The sequence below is a fragment of the Bidens hawaiensis genome, unplaced genomic scaffold (assembly GCF_021521415.1).
Source record: "Bidens hawaiensis isolate Kalapana, Puna unplaced genomic scaffold, B.hawaiensis_p1.1 tig00067016_1, whole genome shotgun sequence".
Taxonomy (NCBI): domain Eukaryota; kingdom Viridiplantae; phylum Streptophyta; class Magnoliopsida; order Asterales; family Asteraceae; genus Bidens; species Bidens hawaiensis.
Window position 1 is genome coordinate 1 of NW_027501871.1, and position 20,751 is coordinate 20,751.

At 35.1% G+C, this 20,751-nt stretch overlaps 1 pseudogene across 1 annotated transcript; it reads left to right on the top strand.

Annotated features, from left to right (window-relative positions):
* Positions 1 to 255: 255 nt before the first annotated feature.
* Positions 256 to 18,764, top strand: LOC143604823 (1-aminocyclopropane-1-carboxylate oxidase homolog 1-like; annotated as a pseudogene). The gene is made up of 5 exons (XR_013148365.1): positions 256 to 550; positions 749 to 968; positions 16,509 to 16,717; positions 17,930 to 18,251; positions 18,442 to 18,764. The product of XR_013148365.1 is annotated as a 1-aminocyclopropane-1-carboxylate oxidase homolog 1-like (transcript).
* The last annotated feature ends 1,987 nt before the right edge of the window (positions 18,765 to 20,751 follow it).

Below are 20,751 nucleotides of genomic sequence, written 5' to 3' on the forward strand. Positions count from 1 at the left end.
AGCTAAATTTGTAAATTCAAACCGAACTAAGCCGAGCTGATAACTAGTTAGCTTAATTCGGTTCGTGAGCAGCCCTACTTCATATACCTAATATTTTAATTTTAACAATTCTAAAAAGATATATCTAATTAGTGATTTAGTGATTTATTAAATAAGTAATTTGATTTAATACGTGACACAAATTATGAGCGTAAAAGTCTAAATAATGTAAAGTTTAATGGTTGTGTATTTTTGTTTGATTGTATATTGTTGTAGAGATATTTTGTTGGAGTATTCGGAACAAGTGATGAAACTCGGAGTTTGTTTATTTGAGTTACTGTCTCAGGCTCTTGGGCTCGATCCTAGCCACCTTTCCAACATGGGATGTGCCGACGGGCTTGCTGTTCTTGGTCATTACTATCCTTCATGTCCACAACCCGAATTAACCATAGGTAACCCAAGCCACACTGACAACACTTTCATCACAATTCTTTTGCAAGATCATATTGGTGGCCTCAAAATCTTTTATCAGAATCATTGGACTGATGTTCCACCTGTAGCAGGAGCTCTGGTGGGTGAACGTTGGAGATCTTTTGCAGGCATCTCTCTCTCTCTCAATTTAGTATAAACTTATAACTGTTATATTGCCAAACATGCTTCGATTGCCATTCATAATTTACAAGAGTGAAATATATCTTAAAAGGGGATTTTGTTTTGAAAGTTAGAAGCATAGTGTATTAAAGTATGCGCAATTCATGGAATTTTTCAGTTGATTTCAAACGACAAGTTTGTGAGTTCGCAACACAAAGTGGTGGCAAACAAGGCTGGGCCAAGAGTATCGGTAGCATCATTCTTTTCCACAGGTGCGATTCAAACATCAAAGGTATATGAGCCTATTAAGGAGTTGATTTCAAAAGATAATCCAGCCAAGTATAGAAGCACAACGGTGAAGGAATTTGTGGATTATTACAGAGCAAAGGGACTTGATGGTACTTCTGCCCTTTCACATTTCAAGATCTAACTCGTTTGGAAGACGATTTATGAATCTTCTCAATAACTCGGTGCTTTTATTTTCATAATAATCATGTGGTAATGTAATGCATCTTAAAACACCTTTATAACCTTGTGTGACGAGAACATTCCTTATAGTCTTGATCTTCTACTTAATAAAACAATCTGTGTGTGCTTATGAATGCTTATTGTTTCTTATTATCAGTGAGACATCAAACGATACAAGAGACAAGTTGTGGAGATTTAGTAATACGTTGCTTGATATTTGTTAGATGATATCACGGGAAGGAAGATGCATCAAGTTGAAAATAAAATGGGCATGTTGGTGATCTGATTTTAGCTAAACTTCATAAGTTATATCGTTGACCTTCATGACCTTAACATATTAATACAATAATACAACAAGAACCATATCAAAGTGGGAGGATAGAGTAGTAGTGCATAGCGAGAGCCGAGCTAGCTTTAGTTCGAGCTCAAGCCTAAAGTTAAACGAGTCAGTTTGATTTGTTTATTTTTGACATTTTTATATTATTGTATCTAATACATATATAAATATAGGGTCAGATTATTCTATAATGGGAGACAAAAATGAGAATGATTTATAGACATAAAAAAACCCCTAAAAAATAATAAAAAATTAATAAAAAAAATCATAACTCAAAATTTAATAAGAAAAACAAAATAAAGTAAAAACAAAAATCCACCGTCTTCCTCGTTCTGAAAAAAAAGACACAACGTTGAGGGAAAAAGGCATTTGTCGCCGCTAATAAGCTTTTTTCTTGTAGTGATTGTGTATTTTGTTTAGTTTCTTTATTGATTTTTTTCTTTTTTTCTTGGCATTTTGTCTTCTTTTCTTGATATTTTGTGGCTACAAATCCTTTTCGCACTTCTCATTTTCGTCTCTTTTTGCGTTTTAACTTTTCCCTATAGATATAAGTTCTTTGTTCATCAATATGTTATATATATATATATGATTGAGTTCATTTCAGAAGTGTTTTTAGCGTGAGAAGTGCGAGAAAAGATTCTGGCCAATCTTAAGTTTTCTTTTTAATTTTGGATTATTTAATTGTAGAACTATATTAGTAAAAAGTTTAACAGTTTCTTTTGGTAATTAATACTAATTAATGTTAAGTTACAAATGATTATACATTTATTTTTATTTTATAATTTGATTTAATCTTTAAATAATTCATAAAACAAAGCCATCATACTCATACTATAAAAAAATATAAATATGTTAACCATCATAAAAACAAATACCTACACAAATCATAATATTACTCTACACATACAAAAACTAGTTCATATTATCACCTACACATATCACAATATTTATATACATGCACATAACTAGTTCATGTTATCCTACACAAATCACAATAATAGCCTACATATACAAATTTACTTCATGTTATGGCCTACCAATTTGTATTTTACCTACACATATCAGAATATTAACCTACCCAAACAAACCTTGTTCATGATATCACATACAATTAATAGTATCAACTTAAACTTGTAGAATATTCGCAATGTAGGAATGCATCATATTTTTTTATAATTTTAGTTATTCTATAATCTATCTTTTATGTGTAGGCAAATACAAGTTATGTGTATATAAATATTATTTATATGTAGGTGAAAATAAAATGAACTAGCAAGCTGTGTAGGTGAATACGATATATGTGTAGGTAAATATTAGCTATGTGTTGGTGAAAAATAAAAGAAACAAAATTGGTGTAGAAGAAAATAAGTTCTGTTGGTAAATACGAGTTACATCCTGATAAAAATAAAAATAACTAACAATTTGTATAATTGAATATGAGTTGTGTAGATTATTATGTTACTTGTGTAGGTGATCAATTTAATACAATTCACCTACATATACATTTTTTTATATGTAGGTAATAGATAATTTAAATATGTAACCTTCCATAAGAATTAATGTGAAGAATATTTTAGAAATAATTAGAGTAATTAATGCATTGAACAAATCAGAGATGATCAAAGGTTGAGATCGACTTCTCGCATTTCTCGCTATAATATCACTTCTCGCATGATCCATCTCCCCCCCCCCCACACACACACATATATATATATATTTAAAGCATATTGGATGGACATGATGGTAATTTCACTTTTTAAGACGCTTTATAAGGAGACACCGTCATATTTATAAGTGTTCATCGCCAGCGACTAATCCAACTATTCTGGCCTTCCGTTACAGATTACCATCAACGATCTATTCAATTCAATTGCTTATGGTACATAATTTGGTTACTTTTCTATTACTTTGTTGTATTTTAAATCACTATAATTTCTTAGATTATCAATACTTAAAATGTCTTTATATTGATCTTTCATGTGAATGCCAAACGTAGGTTTTGGTGAAATTATTTGTTCATTGTTCTCTTAATGATCTGGTATATTCTTTTCTTGACTTTTTAGTGCTATCATTGATTACGTTTCATTTAATTATTTTACTTTGAGTGTGCAGAAACTAAGGGGCTCATTATCTCTTCCATATAGGCAGTGAAAAAGTATTATCTTTACTTGATTATGATTTCAGTTTTGAATTATATCAGTTAATGGTACTAGGATTTTTTGTTTTCAATGTGTTGTGACGATTTTCTATGTTTAGATACATGCTTATTTATATAACTCCATCTCCATGATTTTAATTCAAGCCCTTAAAATAATTATTAATTATTATGTTGTTATCAAATTAGCCCACATTCAATTCACAAGTTTAAATTAGCCGTTGAATTATATTAAGTGGGTTTAGATGGCCTTGACTTCAGGTTCCTTCTCCATAGACCTATACCACAATTTAAATTTGTCACACCCTCAAATTTCGACTAACGGAGTTTTACCACGAGGCGTGCGACATATCAGGATCTAGCTAATTCGTTATACCAAACAACCAAATTAAAATATTCAAAACATTTATTTAAGTCTCATTCAAACATGAGAATACAAAATCCAATCCAAACAATTTAAAGCTATGCGGAAGCGTAAAAGTAAATGGTTTAAAAACAATGAACCATGTGTTCAAACACGCACAATGATAGGGTCTCAATTATACATATTATTAAATAAATATTCCTTACACTTTTGAGTACTTTTGAGCCAAATTTTATTGAATATTATTATTATTTGGTTCATATGTGAGTTTAATGGTTTCTAAAGATAATGAGCTAAAATAGAACACTTTTACTAAACTTGAGACCAACGAATGATGAGTTGAGCATATGTTATTTATTACTAATTATTATTATTACATATGTATTAAATATAGTATTTAAAGAAAATAAAATAAACCAAACTCTAATACAACGTAATGTTAATAAATATATAATTATAATAATAATAGTAAGATGCATATTAATGAATAATAATAATGATTCGTTGTAGATGTCGGTGGAACAAGATCTTGGGAAGCAAGTTAAAACCTAGCCGCCAATCATTATATATAGGGGAGGTTGCAACATTATTAAAAAAAAGATATAGAGGGGAGCCGGCTCTACAAGGGTCACGGGTTTGGAGAATAACGACCATCAGAAGTCATATTTATTATTTTCTTCTACTTCCGTTTGGCGTTAGTAAAAAAAAGTGACAGCAGCCGCAAGTCAAAGCTTTTGGTGGTGTCCGGGTTTAGCATCTACTCATCCAAGTATCATAATTTATTTGGTTTGAATTATTATTTTAAACATGAACTTGGTTGTTGAACTTAATTATTTTGGTTTGTTCTTGAGTATGGTTGTTGGCTAAACCCTTAGACTGCCTAGGTTATGATGAACTTACTTTGACGTTTTGTTTTGACTTGATATTATTTATTGTTATGGTTTTTATGGTTTAGTAAAAGATTTATCTATATTAAATTGATGCGTATGGATGCTTAGGATTGTTTGATGAGTTTTATTCCATAGTTTTCCTTGATTATTGTTTGTCATATGATAGGTTGCTATTAGGTCAATTACTTTGTGTTCTTGATTATTTTATGGTTGATTTCATGATAAGATCATAGGAATAATATTGTCAAATAAACCTGAGTGTGCTGCTAACCTAAAATCTGTAAAGTGCTAGATTATTGATAGATCTTTATTATTTAATCTTGCTAGATTTAGTTCTTCGTAAGGAGTCCGTCTATGGTTGATTATTTATTATTGTCTATTAAGTCAATTAAATATTTTAAATTGCCTTTGATTTTCGCGCTGTAAGGTAGGATTTCGTTATAAAGGAACTAGATCATAATTAATTAGGTGACCGTAAGGGAACTTGATTTCTAATACTGGTGTGCGTTAAAACTTGTTAGAAACCCATAGGTGTCTCTTGAGAAGGGTCAGGGGTCTTGTTCGGGTTTTCTTTTAAGTGTCTATTTTACGATCCCAGTCCATAACTAAATATTTTCCCGGGTTAAGTCATAACTGAAATTTAGGGGATTCTAGACTAGGTAGTTTTCTCATCATCATCTTATTTTTACAACAAACTTTGTTTTCGTTTAAATTACTTATTTTCTTAATTAGTTTTTAATTATAGTATTAAATTAGTTTTTTAAATAAAAATCCCCCAAATAAATATAATTAATTAGTCGTGTTTTGTAGTCGAGTCTAATTAGCTAATAAACGTAATTTAGAGAGTCTCGTGGGTTCGATATCCCGACTTACTTAGCTTTACGAGAGTCGATCGGTTCACTTACCGGTTAGTAGCTTAGTCGAGTTTTTAGAGAGTCTAGAGTATTACTTAGTGTTTATTTTTAGTTAATTTAGTTAATAAATATTAAACTACTTTTAGCACATCACACAACCCATCATATGTAAATAATGTGAAACAAAAGTTCACGCGACAAGTGTGACTTCAGACACATGCAATGCAATTCACTCCTTAGCATATTTAGCAACCTAGGCAAGCATAAATACTCAAGGGTCAACACGAGGTTGGTGATTTCATAAGTTGTAAAAAGTAATATATATATATATATATAGTGTAGATAGTATACGTAGCATAAATAGTGTATGTGGATTAAGCACTTTTCAGATATACCAGGGTAGCTAACCCATTTACAGGCTACTAGACGTTTGAACCGAAGCTGACTATCTGTATGCCTTTTTACCAGGTCTATCACAAAACACTGGCGATGTATGTTAGGACAATTTACACCCGTCCGACCTTCAGTCGAGTTATAGCAGGTGGGGTTTGTCAAACCCAATAGTACTACTTAAATGTCCCAACGATCCCATCCTAACGGTTCAGGTATGTAAGGACTTTAAGTGATATGAGGGCATCTAGTATACACTTGTGATATATAAGAAGTACATAAATCCAAAATAAGTCGCTGTGTTTTCCTCTGGAAAACCAGTATGTAAGTACGTCCGTGCTTTCCATCCAGAAAATAAGTATAGGCAAATGTTTTGTTGTTTTCTTGTTTTCAATCCAGAAAAAAAAGTAAGGAAAATGTTTTGTTGTTTTCAATCGAGAAAACAAGTATACAAAAATAGTTTTGTTGAAAATAGTATACGAAAATAGTTAGGAGCCCAAACTATGTGATTAAATAAATCCTCCTCTATCTGTTTCCGGTTGTTTTCAATCCAGAAACAAGTTGGAAAAAGCATGAACTCACCTGGTGTTGCATGTAATAGACTTTTCTCAAACCAAATGAATGCACTTGACTCGTTAACTGTTACCTAGTGCAAGTGTTTAAGCTATGAGAATGTGTTTAACAACACAAGACTCTAAGAATCATGTATGGACTCACACACAAACACAAACTTGATCCGACAACTTGTTGGTGATAATAAGTAATGTCAAATGTACCAAAAAGTCCTAACATGTATTCACACATTATATCATGGCAATGCATCCAAATATTCATCATACAACTTAACTTATGATCATTCAGTTCACGAGACAGATTTTAGCATGTACAAATTGATTTTATTCGCTATGCAAAACTTAAAGATAAACTCAAAAAAAATTTATCACAGTAGAACATATGAATTAGGTTTCTCAAACAATTTTTGCTATATTTTATAATGTATATAAAGCTCACAATAATTCAATCATTGCATATAGGTACAAATAGTTCAGCATATTACACAACAAAATGTATTGACTTGGCTAAGCCAAACTACTAATCCAAATCGAGCAATGCCAATTGGGTTAGAATCCTATCTCAAAATGTGATGTTCCAGAAGTGAAACCAACCCATTTGGATTTGCCAGTCTCAAGTTATGATGTCGGGAAGTTAGACTAGAAAACATCTTCCCGAATCAGATTAGACACGCAATCTTGTAAAATCATAAACCTATCTTCTGTATATACAAAAATTACAAATCATAACGTTCTGGAAACTAGACTCGACGAACTATATCCAAGAATCAAGAATATATTAGAAACCATCGTTTATAATCAAATTACAATCGAAACAATAAGCGAGTACGAATTTGTCTGACCTCTGATTTCAATAAAACTCAATCAAGAATCATGTTAACGACAAACCTAGAGTTCTAATCCATCATATATCAAACACATATCATCATGCTCATAATTTATTAACCATATTTCAAAAGAATTGAACCTCTAGGGTTTCTATCAACAATCAAAACACAAGATAAGCAAGAAACTAGAATCAAACGAGAATTGCTTACGTATATTGGTTTACGGGTGAAAGCTATGAACCCTAGCACCTCTAATTTACCAAGGAAGACCAAAATCATCCAAGGAAGCATGTGAAATCATTTGGAGACGGCTGCACTTGATTATAAGTGATTTAGGGTTTGAAAACGTTTTTAAACAAACATCACGATATGACGATCCCCCGCGCGGTGCGAGGGATTTAGCCACATCCTTCGCGCGGCTCGGGGCGCTTTAGGGTGATTTTTTTTTATTATATATATATATATATATAGGGGATGGTTCAGTGGAGAAATCTTTTTAGTGCGAGAAGTGTGAGAAATGAATTTGAACCATTGATTATATTTGATCTATGGTTCATAATGATAATGGCAATCCTGTAATAAATAAGCAAATCATCTATAGGTTTTTAATATAAAAGGGGTAGTTTGGTCGTATTATTTTATAACAAACTTTATTAATCAATGAGTTTCTAAAAATGTGTTTATAGATCTTTATTAATGCTTATATTTGTCATAATATTCCAATCACAAAATTATACGTACCAAGATTTGTCCTTATTTTAATTATTTTTTTTTGTTTCAGTGTACTAAAATAAATGATGATTTTCATGTTGAAAACATCTACATTTTTAATAAGATTTAAAAATACTGTGATTCATCAAGTTATTTAAAAAATTTTGTTTCTTTAACTGCGATTTCGTAACAAAAAAAATGGCTTTGGTGAGAGTGTAGGGTTGCATTATTTCTGTGTAGGTATATTTTGATCCTTTCGTAGATTTTATAACAAAATGTGGTTGTTCACAAATGTGAAAAGATGCATAAATTGTGTCGGATGTTTTTTAGTTTATGTAGGATATATTCAAATATCAGTGAGAATGATTTCTTAATTGTATTGGATGTTTTCAACTTATGTTGGGGTATTGTTAATGAAAATATTTTATTATTTTGTTTAATATAATTAATATTTGCACAGGATATATTCAAATATCATTGTGTATGGGTTCTTTAGTGTAGGAAGTGTTATCTATTTAAATACAATGATGTATAGATTTATCAAATTTTTGTAGGATAGAATTTTTATTTGTGTAGTATGATTAACACTTGTGTAGGATGTATTCAAATACCATGATGTATGGATTTATTAAATTTGTGTAGGAAATTTTATATGGTTTCTTTAATTTAGTGTAGGAAGGGTTATATGTTTATTTAGGTGCTGTTTGTTTTTGCAGACATAAACTGTCTGCAAGCTGATTTCATCTGTTTTCATGTCTGCAACTGAAGATGTGGTCTGAAGATCTGCAAGCTGAAAATATAAGATTGTTTGTTTTTATAAGCTGATACTGTCTGCATAACTGTCAAACTTATCTCACAAGATAGAAGTCATTTATTCAAGTTACATCTAGTTTTTAGTCTTTGCTTGCCATGCCGATTTGGTTTTGGTGGGTGGTGGAAGGTGGTGGTGGTGGATGGTGGTAGTGGCGGCGGACGGTGGGTAGTGGCGGTGGATGGTGGTGGTGGACAATGGGTGGTGGTGATGGATGGTTTTGGTTGGTGGTGGACGGTGGTGGTGATGGATGGTGGTGGTGGTGGGTGATGGATGGTGGTGGTGGCGGTGATGGATGGTGGTGGTGGTGATGGATGGTGGTGGTGATGGATGGTGGGTGGTGGACGGTGGTGGTGATGGATGGTGGTGGTGGTGGCGGACGGTGGTGGTGATGGATGGTGGGTGGTGGACGGTGGTGGTGGCGGTGATGGATGGTGGTGGTGGTGGCGGTGATGGATGGTGGTGGTGGTGGGTGATGGATGGTGGTGGTGGCGGTGATGGATGGTGGTGGTGGTGGCGGACGGTGGTGGTGATGGATGGTGGGTGGTGGACGGTGGTGGTGATGGATGGTGGGTGGTGGACGGTGGTGGTGGCGGTGGATGGTGGTGGACGGTGGCGGCGGGGTACGGGGGTGGTGGTGGCGGCGTACGGTGGGTGGTGGTGTTGGCGGACGGTGGTAGGAGCAGTGGATGAGAGGGTGGCTGCAAAGGGAGAAGAGTAGGGTTTTTTTGTGAAGATGTTTTAAGCAAGATTTCCTTGCTTTTCTTTTAAGATGAAGGAAGATAACTTCAGATCTGTTTTAAGAAAAAAAACAAACAGTCTTCAAGGGTAATGTCTGCGCGCCTGCAGACATTAGCTCCCTTGAAGATGTTTGAAGAAAAAACAAACACCCCCTTAGAGTTTTTATGTGTGTAGTATGATTAACAATGTGTAGGATATATTTAAATACAACTTTATATTATGGATTTGCGTCAAAATACGAACAATTAATGTTTGCACAATTAGTTTGTTTTATTTGTTCAAATGTGTAGAAGTGTATATTTTGAATTATTGTCTCGAAAAGTGGTACGAAAAAGTATTTGTATTATTTTTAAAATATGTTGATATAAGCAGCTATAATCGAAATCATGATTTGAATATTAATGATTTTGAATTTTTAAATTAACAAAGAGATGGGAGATAAGATAGTTGTTTTTTAATAACTTCAAACCCATTAATAGTTATCATATAAAGAAATTAGGATGTTTACTATTATGCCCATACATTTAATTAAATTAGAAAAGAAAAATAGAAAATCTGATTGGTTTAAACTATTTCTCACACTAATATGATTTATCCATTGAACTCAACCATATATATATATATATATATATATATATATATATAGGGAGGGAGGGATATTTTGAGAACCATGTTGAGTTTTAAGAACTTAAGAACTCAATTCTTGGCCACACATTTAATTAAATGGATTGGAATATGTGGTTGAGATTAAATCTGATCAAAAAGTCAAAGTAGGAGAGAGAATAAATATGTAAGTGATTACACAAACTTTTACGTCCGTTACACATGTGTAAAAAGTCGACTCGGTGTGTAAAAAATTATGTAATTTTTTTACGTATATATAACCTACATATATTACGCATGTGTAAAAAAAATTTCGAAAAAAAAATCGTTACGTTGAGTTCTTTCGAGTTCTTAATACTCAAAAGAGTTCTCATTTGAAATCTCCCCTATATATATATATATAATAATAATCAAAGTATGAACACTCAAGCAAGTAATCACATAGCACGTACATGTATTTGTTTACGGGATTGCCATTTATCACCAACGCGCACGTAGAGGTGCACAAATCGGTTTTTTTGAAAAAACCGGTTCGGTTATTAACCGGACCGGTTTTTTTTGTCCAGAAAAAAACCGGTTCGGTTAATAACCGGACCGGTTATTAACCGGTTTTTATTGCTGAAAACTCAAACCGGCCAAACCGGTTTGGACCGGTTTAAAAACCGGTTAGAACCGGTTATTAAACCGGTTTTTTATAACCGGTTTTTAATAACCGGTCTAACCGGTTAACCGGTTTTTTTTTTTTTTTTTTTTTTTTTTTTTTTTTTTTTTTTTCTTTTCTTTTCTTTAGGGTTTAGGGTTTAGGGTTTCGTTGTTAGCATTCTTTGCTTGGAAGATTAAAAACACATAACTTTCATTTATAGCTTTTACATTAAAAATACAAACATTAAATCGTTATCGCATATTCGTAACTCAAAAATACAAACATTAAAGAATGCTTAGACACGATTACATTAACAAGTTGATGTTTGTTACTCATTTTCTTCGCTACCCGATCCCGAGCTATTCCTTAGGTAATCGTCGTACGCGGCTTCTTCATCGGTCATTGGTTGAATGTGTCCTTGATTGACCTCGTCTTCATACAAGGCCGCCTCATAGTCCATTTCCCCCTCGAGTGAGCGTTGATGTTGTGCCCTGTCTAAAGAGTCCAAGTAATCCTTGTAGCAAATCGACATCTCTACAGCTGCTGGAGTGAGTCGAGTCCTCCTAATCGATATAACCCTGCCAGAAACAGAAAAAGCAGACTCCGAAGCTACCGTGGAAGCTTGGACCGTTAGTAAATCTTTGGCCATGGCGGCGAGGATCGGAAACTCATCCTCCTTACCTCTCCACCAAGCCAGCAAATCAAGACTTCTAAATTCATCCGGAGTCATGTGTTTCACAAAGTTGGTACCACCATACCTTCCAAGTTCACTGCTTGGGGTGTTTACCCTTTGACGTTTACCGGCGTCTTCCCAAATCATGTAGTACATCCCCATTTCAAGGTCGGTTTGGGATTGGGATTGGGCAACAGCTCTTAACGAGTCATGAATTTGGGAAGACGACCCGTGTTTTGTAAGGTAAACATCATACATGTTTGCCAATGTGGTGTTGAAATCATTCTTTAAAGTTTGGCTATAATAGGGGTTTTGATCGTCGTTTAACCCTAGCTCATCACAAATTTTTTCTATTAAAGCTTCAACACCACCAACATTGATGCAAGGGTTTAACGCAGCCGCACAGGTCAAAACAGCGGGTAGTTGTTGAAAATATTTTATAAATTTTTCTTTCATTTTTGCACCCATATCAAAATAAGGTGCACCCCTACAATGAATTTCAGTCAACTTTGTGCACATGACAGCAATTTTTGGTAAAGCAATGGGGCTTGTTGGATAGTAAACCCCGGATAAACTAGTTGTGCAAGATTTAAAAATTTGAAGAACCTCCGTAACGATCTCAATCAATAACCAGTTTCTAGGATCGTACGGTGCACATTTACCCCTACTTGACATTATTTGATGAAACGCAACTAGTGATTCTTTTTGTTGGATGGCTTTCTCAAACATATCACAAGTCGAGTTCCATCTTGTTGGACAATCCCAATTGGGCCCCAACCATTGACAATTAGCTTCATCACAAAATTTTTTGTATCTTGAAAATGTTTTATTGTTGCTAAAAACATCTCGTAACATTCTTTTAAAATTGTTTCTTTGCGTTTCGATCACGTTTAACCCATCTTGCACGGCCAAGTTGATAATATGTGCAATGCATCGGCTATGAAAAAACGCTCCATCACAAATAGGTTTATACTTTAATTTTAAATGGCCAACCGCGGCCGTATTGTTGGACGCGTTATCAAACGATATTGAAAAGATTTTATCTTCAATCTTGTATTGTCGAATGACTTTATCCAAGAGTTTAAAAATATTTCTACCCGTGTGCGGGTAATCAAACAATTGAAACGCAACGGTTCGTTTCATCATTTGCCACGACCGGGGGTCAACCCAATGAGCCGTCACACAAATGTATGAGTCGGGCGAACCATTAGGTACCGACCACACATCCGTTGTTAAGTTCACACCAGTTTGTAAGTTTGAAAAGTATGAAATTAGTTCGGATTTAGCGTTTTTCCATGCTTTAAGCATATCTCTTCTAAGGGTCGAACGACTTACGTGTTGGTAGCGTGGTTGAACATACTTTTGCATCATCTCCGTGAATTGAGGGTTGTCGAAGTGGTTGAAAGGAAGTGATTGTTGAATCACAAAGTTGCCAAACTGTTGACGTACCGCTTCAAGGTCGTACGTAAACACCGTTCCTTGATTCGTCATCTCCGGCTGCGAACTACTTCCGGATTCGTCCTTCAAGACCTTGCAAGAGGGCCTTTCTACATGAGCTCTTAAACTGGAGTTTGCTTCTTTGTTATAAAACTTCAAACAATGTTTGCATCTAGCTTTTTGGGTTCCGTTAGACATTTCGCATAGGTCGAAATGTTGCCAAATATCTTGGTTTCGTTTCGTGGGGATGACCCGAACGACGGTTTCTCCCGTGTTCGAGGCACCCATGTTGACCGATGAAGCAGCACTTTGGGAGGCCATGATAATCGACTACGAATTAAGAGTGGTATACTCGAGTATGAAATAAACGACTACGAAAGAAGAGCGTTTGGAGTTATAATCGCGTATGAAATAAACGTTTAGAGCTTTTGGAGTTGTATAATCAAGTGTGATCTAACCAATACCCAACCTAAACTATATATAGATGTTTGTGGGGGTAAAAAAACCAAAAAAACGGCTAAAAAAACGGGCAAAAAAAAAAAAAACGGCTATAAAGCCGTTTGGTAACGTTCGAAAACCGGTTTAACCGGTTAACCGGTTATTAAAAAACCGGTTAACCGGTTTTTTTATAACGGCTATAAACCGGTTATTTTAAAAACCGGTTAACCGGTTTTTTAATAACCGGTTATTAAAAAAAACCGGTTTTTTTTATAACCGGTTATAAAACCGGTTTTGGCTCCAAAAAGTATAACCGATACGTAAACCGGTTACGTAAACCGGTCAAACCGGTTTTTAAAAAAACCGGTTTTTAAAAAAACCGGTTTTCCGGTTAACCGCCCAAACCGGTTCCGTAACCGGTTTTTTTGAACACCTCTACGCGCACGGACCGACTCTTGTGTGTGACTCGTTACTGACTGGTGAAACATTATGCATGAATGTCTTATGTCTAAGGTAATGAGTATGTGCTACGGAGTTAACATAAAAATACAGGGTGCCAAAAAAATTGATTAGTCATTACGTTTAATATTATAATTCACTAATAAACAATCACAATTCGGTGACACAAACAACTAATTTTGATTATTAAAAAGAATCAATTCAAGTAGTTATCGCTATAGATTATCTTATTCCTTTTAGCTCGTTCTCACTTGAAACCCTTTAAACAAACACACATATGAGCCAATTTAGAATAATAATGAACAAAAACTTGGCTTAAAAGTACTTTAAAGTACGCGTAGGAAATATTTCTAATATTTATATATAATTTAGCTCGGGAAAATTCTCAAAATAGCCAATTTTAGAGAGAGAAGTCCCATTTTAGTCTTTTTTCCTCAAAATCTTTTATAATTTGGACTTGCAAGACGCTTTGGGAAAAGATAAAAATAAAGAGGGAGCAGGCCAAATTTCGAAAGAAAGTCAGGTAAAAGACGAGATTTCGGGAAATAATGCCGTGCAAGTCCAAATTATTTTGTAATCTTGGAGCAAAAGTCCATATTTTTCCAAATCTTTTTTATTCAAAATACCATTTTGAGAGACTGTTTTTTTATTTTTTCTACCTTTGCCGTCCATATTTTCAAATTCTTAGAAAAATATATTTTTTACAATTATGCCCCTTTACCACCACCACCACCTTGAACGACCACCATCACGTCGGCCCCACCCCATCACCACCACCCCCACCCCATCACCTCCTCTCCACCGCCTCTCGCCATTATTTGTGGGTCGCGGCTTCCGGCGGTAATGGGAAGCTCCAACACCCTTTTCTTCTTCTTTATTCATGGGTCGTGGCTGCCGGCGGTAATGGGAAGCTCCAACACTTTTTTCTTCTTCTTTATTCGTGGGTCGCGGCTGCCGGTGGTAAGGGAGCTCGGGATGGCGGAGGTTGCAGGTTACTGGAGGGAGAATGAAGAAGTCGTGGAGTGTCTGAGAAAGAGACAGCACAGTCATGGAAGATGTTTTTGAACCAAGAGAAAGCAGTGTTCTTGTGGCGTTTGTAAAGAAGCATGACTTGTTCTTTAATGATGTCTTCGGCTTGTGGGCATGAATCTTTGTAGAAGTTAAGGATGAGGCCTAAGTCTGACTCGGTGTCGGCAAGTGAAGCAATTGCTGAGAGGGAGAAGAGAGTGATGGGGTGGGGGTGGTGGTGGTTTGGTGGTGGTGATGGGGTGGGGCCGACGTGATGGTGGTGGTTCAAGGTAGTGGTGGTTACAGGGTATAATTGTAAAAAATATATATTTTCTAAGAATTTGAAAATATGGATGGGAAATGTAGGAAACATAAAAAGCAGTTTCTCAAGACGGTTTTTTGAATAAAAAAGATTTGAAAAAATATGGACTTTTGCTCCAAGATTACAAAAGAATTTGGACTTGCACGGCATTATTTCCCCAAATCTCGTCTTTTACCTGACTTTCTTTCGAAATTTGGCCTGCTCCCTCTTTATTTTTATCTTTTCCCAAAGCGTCTTGCAAGTCCAAATTATAAAAGATTTTAAGGAAAAAAGGGCTAAAATGGGACTTCTCTCTCTAAAATGGGTTATTTTGGGAATTTTCCCAAATTTAGCTCAGATCACAACCCAATGTTTTTTGGCCATGAGTTTTTTTGTCCATCAATTCTGGACGAATTCGCGTCAGGTTGCGGCCACAACACGTATACGAAAATGTGTTAATTTTTGGCCACAGTTTTTTTTATGTAAATATGTTAATTTGTTGCATTTGAAAGTGGACGAATTAACTTATTGCTTTAATTTCGGTGTCATAACCTGATACCAACCGAACTCGTGTCGGTTCGTCACCACAACACATGGTTTTCTGTGTACAATTTAGTGGCCGACAACACCGACTCCGACCGAATTCATGTTTGTTACGCAAACGCAATGCTCGAGCTTTTTTTTATCACTTTTTTTGTCTCTCGATTTCAGAATCAACGAATTCATATCAGTTCACTACTTCAACGCGCGTGTTTTTTTTGTTTGCCAATTTTCTTTATATTTTTAATATGTAAAATTGTTGTATTTAGACGTGGATGAATTTATGGTTTGCTTTATTTTTGGTGCCGTAACTAGATACCAACCTAAGTGCGTAACCGCAACACGCATCTTGTTATGTTAATTCGTTGTATTTTTACGTTAACAAAGTTTTTTTTTGGATGGGTTGGGGTTATTACTGGTTTCGTAACCCGACACCGATCGAATTCACCTCGACTTGCTGACGCACCGTATGATTTGATACCGTAATGTAATGAACCAAATTGATTCAAACTTTATTTTATGGCTTCGATCGATGTAGCGTGCCATATCCTTTTGTACGTACATCACGACTTTTTTATAATGCATAAGAATTTCCATAGTTATCCTAGTGAACAAAACGGGCACGTTATTATGGTTATATAAATATCACACATCCACATATTCTTTATCACTTCTCCAATAATTGTCTTCCTGTGACAAAAGAAAATGGTCCTAAGTGAATCATGGAATCCCGGTTAATGTTTTGGATGAGATGATAAAAGGATTTTCATGAGCAAGACACGAGGGATGTGAGCGGTAAGACAAGGGTGATATACAATAGTAATTTTGACTTGTATGGTGCCCTGGTGACTAACTGGCGTGACTCCTTCTACTGCACCATGACTCCTAACCCTCCTGAACCACACTAGTTGCCACAACCTTGCAGGTTTTACTTTTAAACTGTTAAATAACAAGCATATTATATGGGTCGATTTGTTTTATATATCTTACTTCTGGTTGCTGCTTAGTAGATAGTTTTTATTTTTTATAATTGATCATGCTATACAAATACTCATTTTTAGGAGTTATCAATCAAGTCAAGATAGATGTGATATATTAAGGGTTATTTCTTAAACTAGCCTATTTTGACCAAACTTTTCTAAAAATGGCTCAAGACCATACAAAATTTTCAAACTAGCATAAAAATCTCATTGGATCCGACGGAAACTGTTCTGATCCGAAGGAATTTCAACACCGCCGATGGAATTTTTGGACCTTTAAAATCGCACCACGTGTCAATGTATTAATGGATTCGACGGAATTTCTAAAAAACTATCTGATAGTGGGCCCGACGGAATTCATCATCTTCTAATTCTCAAACCCTAAACCTCCGTAACCAACCTCCATCTTCCTTATTTCTCCACAAAATCAAGCAAATCAATAGTGTAAATCCCTTAATTTTTCGAGGAGAACATAACCATAGTGTTCAATTTCACTCCAGAACTCAAAATTAAAAACCCTCGAATTGAAACGTCTAGGTTCGTCGGACAAATTAAACCATCGGATCCGACGGAAGCATTAACCCGTCGGACAAAATGCTAAACCCGTCAAATCGACTCGACTGTTTATTATTACGTTGGTTTGTTTCATTAACCCGTCGGACAAAATGCTAAACCGTTGGATCCGACGGAATAGTATGCTCGTAGCGCGACAGAGTCATTAGTCCGTGGGATATTACTGAAACCATGTTTAAAATAGACTATTTTGAAAAATTTCCAGTATATTAATGCAAACACCGTTCAATATACCATTACGTTGACTGCCTTATCTTTCCATATACTATCAAATCATATCCTTATCAGTTACCATTATCAATAGTGTGACTGATTAATAAAACTTTTAATAATTTCTGCCGTTTGGTGGGTTAGAGACCAAAATGGTTTTGATTGAAATTAGATTCCTAGGTTGGGTCTTTTTCATCTTGTTGACTTGATAAACTTATTTATAGTATTTTTATTTGCCAAAATGAACTAAAAGTCATGGTTTTTATTAGCGATGAAACTGAACTAACTTTATTGTTTGTAAATTAAATATTCAACAGTAAGAGCTTAAGTTTAATTATTGTTGGATATTTTGTTTGATTGGGATATTGTTGTAGAGATATCTTGTTGGAGTATTCGAATCAAGTGATGAAACTCGGGGTTTGTTTATTCGAGTTAATGTCCGAGGCTCTTGGGCTCGACACGAATCACCTTTTGGACATGGGATGCGCGGATGGGCTTGCTGTTCTTGGTCATTATTATCCTTCCTGTCCACAACCTGAATTAACAATAGGCACCCCAAACCATACCGACAATAATTTCATCACTATTCTTTTGCAAGATCATATCGGCGGTCTAAAGATCTTTTATCAGAATCAATGGACTTGTCTTCCTCCTGTACCTGGAGCTCTTGTAGTGAATGCTGGAGATTTTCTACAGGCATCTATCTCTCTTTCTCTTTAAGTTTCAAGCTTCATGATATCATTTGATTTATTGGTCTAAACTTGGTTTCTCATACTTACTTGACCGTCACTAATTCTTTAACAAGAATCAAATGTATTCGAAACTGAGATTCATTCTTGGAAGTTAAAACCTTAGTTTCTTAATATAGATTATTGGGATTTTGCAGTTGATTACAAATGACAAGTTCGTGAGTTCGCAACACAAAGTGGTGGCTAACAAGGTTGGGCCAAGGGTATCGGTAGCATCATTCTTTACCACGGGTCATGTTCAGACAACGAAGGTGTATGAACCAATCACTGAGTTGCTTTCAAAAGATAATCCGGCAAAGTATAGAGGTGTAACAATGAAAGAATACACAGATTATTTTAGGGAAAAAGGACTTGATGGCACTTCTGCCCTTCTGCACTACAAAATCTAAAATGTTTAGAAGCCATTTTGGGACTTATTCATAGCTTTGAGTTAAAGCTAGTATTTTATGTTCATCATATGCAATATATAATATAACTATATGGGTTATATCCGCGCTTTGCAATGTGCAACGCGGCTTCTAATAAAGTTTGAATAAAATTTAAATGCAAATAAAAAGAACTTTCGCAACATCATGCATATTCGAATCAAGAAAAGGTTACGTATTTGATTTATTTAAAAAAAGGAAGTAAAAAAATACGTATTTGACCCCATTCGGCTTTGAATAAAACTATGTCGAAATATAGAGCAGTTCGGTATCGAATAAAATATGTTGATAAAAATAAGTATGCAGTGACGATAACACCATACTTCCGATCATCCTCACAGGAGATAATATATTTTATTTTCATTTGTTCTTTTTGTATTTAGAAGGAAACAAAACTCCTATTATTCTAATGAGCAATTGGACCAAGTTATGATTATAAATATCATACACTAAACTTAAAACTCATCATTTCTACATAACTTCAAGTTTTCCTTTTACTAGAACAAAAGAAAAATGGACCTTAGTGATGCGTGGGTGAAATAAATATTGTGTGTTAAGTAAGTTAGATCGTGTATTTTGTGTGTTTATATGTCTTGGACACGATTACTTTGAGTGGTTATACGTTTACAGGTGAGCGGGGCTTAAAGGAGCTAAATTGGAGCAGATGAGATGGAGTGTAAATGAAGATTTTCTTTCATGGAATGATCAAGAATTTGAAGACGAAGACGTGGCCGAAAACGGTGCGTAAAACGGAGCTATAACGAAGAAGTTATGGACAAAACAGTGCAGAGGGGCTGTTACCGTAAAGCAGTGACTGATGACCGTAGGCTACGGTCCCACCGTAGCTTACGGTGGGGAGACCGTAGGCTACGGTGGCCTAGGCGGAAAAACACGACTTTTTGGTATTTTCTTCCATATTTAAGCCCGGTTCAAACCTAGAACGATCATCCTTCATACCCTAGCCCCCTTGGACTATTTTGGGGCCATTTTCCACCATTCTAACACCTCCCAATCACCATAATCATCCATGCCATCATCCGTTGAAGAATCAAGAAAGCTATTGAAGATGCCTATGCAAGGCTAATCCACTTGTGACCATCTCCGGGTGTAGGGTTAAGTTGTTTATTGGATTGTTGGTACTCTAAACCTAACTTTTGGATTTTATTTGTGCGCTTGAAAGTATTTTTTTGGGTAATCAATGAGATTTGCAGTTTAGTAGTTATTGATTTTGGTCATCAACAATTAGGATTGAGTTCTTAGTGTCATTGGCCTAGTATCCTTAACCATAGTACTAAGTGATTCATCATTGCCTTAGATTAACAATCAAGTAGATTATTGTTTAGCCATGTCAATCAATTGGATTAAGTTCTAACGATCAACATAGTCAAGCATCTAGTCTCTTGGTTTATTTCTTCAAACAAAGGTTATAATTCAATAGGTTTAATCAACAATCTAATTTACTCCAAAACCTGAAATCTGGAGATTGGTTACACTTTTCTCTAATTGTTTTACAACCAAATTAATATTTAATCTGCTTGACATCGTCTGTCTACCTAGCATAGTTAGTTATTAAGTATTCAACTTGATTAGCACTTTCCACTGATTCCCTATGGATTCGACACCTTACTTACCCTTGCTAGTAAATGTATTTTTTAAATGTTTTTGATTGACCTTTCGACATCGATCAAAATGGCGCTGTTGCTGGGGAATCAACGCGCAAAGTGCTAGTTTAGTTAGTCTAGTTAAGTTTAATTTAATCTCAGTTTTTATTTCTTTTTCTTCGTTGATTTTATGCGGGGTTGTGTGTTTTCGTGTGCGCAGTAATCTTTCAGGTTGATGCATACAAGGTACTCTCGAGATAAGGTCTGTTGCAGTTCGATCGAGAAATAGAAAAGACAGCAAAGAGGAATCGAGCATCTCAGAAAACAACTCTCAATAGAAAACCGAAAGAGGAGAACATGAGTACACAAAACAACCAAGAACCATTGGTACACCCACCCGAACCTCAAAACTAACCATTGA